Here is a 1,823-nt window from a genome sequence, read left to right as displayed (position 1 = left end):
AGGCTAAGTGCATTGTTCGATGGGGTGATATCATTGCCAAACATGATAGTACTTTGTTTGCCATCAATAAACACTAACTTGACGGAGTTACAGTATTCCACATTGATACGAGCCTCAAAAGCTTTATATAATATTTGCGAGTAGGGCTTTTAGTTTTTACCGCTAAGGTAGGTGGCAGGCCTATAGAAAATGTTTCTTAATCAATATATTTTCAAATACTTTTCGTTCGACACCTATATTATAATACATACATACTTTATCTTATTAACTTAATTCAACNAAAAAAAAAAATATTATCTCTGGTGATCAGGTAGCATGAATTTTATGAAATGTCATAATTTTATTAAAAGTCAAATGGTTAGCAACAACAACGAATGTCATTAAATGGAACTACCTTCTTTTTTGTATCATGGTTTGTTCCACAAGCTACTTGTAGAAAAACTCGAGCAAAGTTCAAACTGTCAGCGTATGTGTAACTCGAAGTGACTTCGAGTAGCTTGTGGAACAAACCTACTATTTTATTATTCACAGTTTGAAACTGCCTGTGAAAGTTAGCAGCAATATAATGAAGTAAAATGCTCTAACGTTATTTTAATACAAGAATTTCTTTGAAATTTTCTTAATAATAGTCCAAGTGCACCATGCACTATTTGTAAACAATTGTAATACCTACACTGTTATTATAAAATTTCGTTTTTCGCGAGGAAGTTCGTGGTCCAAAAAGATATTTAAGAAAACTAAAGATTTGTTNGCAATTCATTTTTATATATAAGATATCTTCTTTTAAAAATGCGCAGGCTCAAAATCAACTTTAGAGCTATGGTCTGGAGGAATTTTTTTCTTAGAATTTTATGAAGAATCCGAATATGCTAGGAACAATGTCGAAAAAAATCGATCCATACAAATTGACCCGCCCTAATATATATGGTTGGCATTCGCATTGCAACCAATTACAAATTTTCGATTTGTACACAGGCAGAATTTGAAGAGCTGCTGTACCTAGAACGGCGGTATGATAGGACGTCATCTGAGAAGTAGGCAGATGCCAGGACACTTTGCTACCTACAGCCACTGCGAGAGAAGTAAGAGNAGATTAAAGGATTGTCTATCCAATGGTACGATTATCGAATAATAGTATATGTGGTACTTGCACTGTTTCTTTATTCCCGCAACGATATCTCCGCATTAATTTTAGTAACAGAGTCATTCCATTGAAAAGGGGAAAACGACATAAATTTAAATATGCCCTAATTATCTCTATTTCTGTAGTAACCTCTTTTTAAATGACTACATTTCATTAACCTGTGGGAAAATATTAGAAACATGAAAAGAAGTAGTAATTTTTGTCTTTGGAAACTTCTATTTCATGCATAATTACTTTACACCAGACACAAGGAGCTGCCCCACTAGTCACAACTTTAAATATTTTTATGAAGATTATATAAACCTCATTTTTATTGAACACGAAAGCGTAAAATACATATTTTACAATACAAATACATTGTTCGTGAAAATTGTGTGTTTTGGCTAAAATTCATATTTGAGTGCACAAGGGCAAAATAGAGTTCTATTCAGTGTCCCACCAGTCACATTCATTCAAATGATAGTTATATAAAACTAAGAAATCGTTTGGCATTTCTGTTAAAGCAGTTTTATACATTAGTTATCGCNACAAGATCAACGGAAATAAGGTCAATTGACTTTATTTCCCACCCTGGTGGAAGTAAAGTCATTGACGCTATTTCCCTCATTCAAATGGAAATAGCGTCAACAATGCTTAAAGTATGTCGATTCATAGAAAAAAATGTTTTTCTTACAATAAA

The 1,823-nt window shown here is 32.8% G+C and overlaps 1 protein-coding gene and 1 long non-coding RNA gene across 2 annotated transcripts in view; one reads left to right on the top strand and one right to left on the bottom strand.

The window, feature by feature from the left end:
- LOC108358150 (uncharacterized) overlaps positions 1-1,390 on the bottom strand; it is an 18,742-nt gene extending 17,352 nt beyond the window's left edge. The window contains exon 1 of the long non-coding RNA XR_001846719.1: positions 1,200-1,390. This is a non-coding gene — a long non-coding RNA (uncharacterized LOC108358150). The remainder of the gene's footprint in view (positions 1-1,199) is intronic.
- PolrMT (mitochondrial RNA polymerase) overlaps positions 1-1,823 on the top strand; it is a 363,978-nt gene that overhangs the window by 226,059 nt on the left and 136,096 nt on the right. The window lies entirely within an intron of this gene.

This window comes from Rhagoletis zephyria, unplaced genomic scaffold, assembly GCF_001687245.7.
Source record: "Rhagoletis zephyria isolate East Lansing unplaced genomic scaffold, Rhagoletis_zephyria_1.1 Rzeph_scaffold_00215, whole genome shotgun sequence".
Lineage (NCBI taxonomy): Eukaryota > Metazoa > Arthropoda > Insecta > Diptera > Tephritidae > Rhagoletis > Rhagoletis zephyria.
The sequence above is the reverse complement of the archived record's forward strand: the minus strand, read 5'-3'. Positions and strand labels throughout refer to the sequence as shown.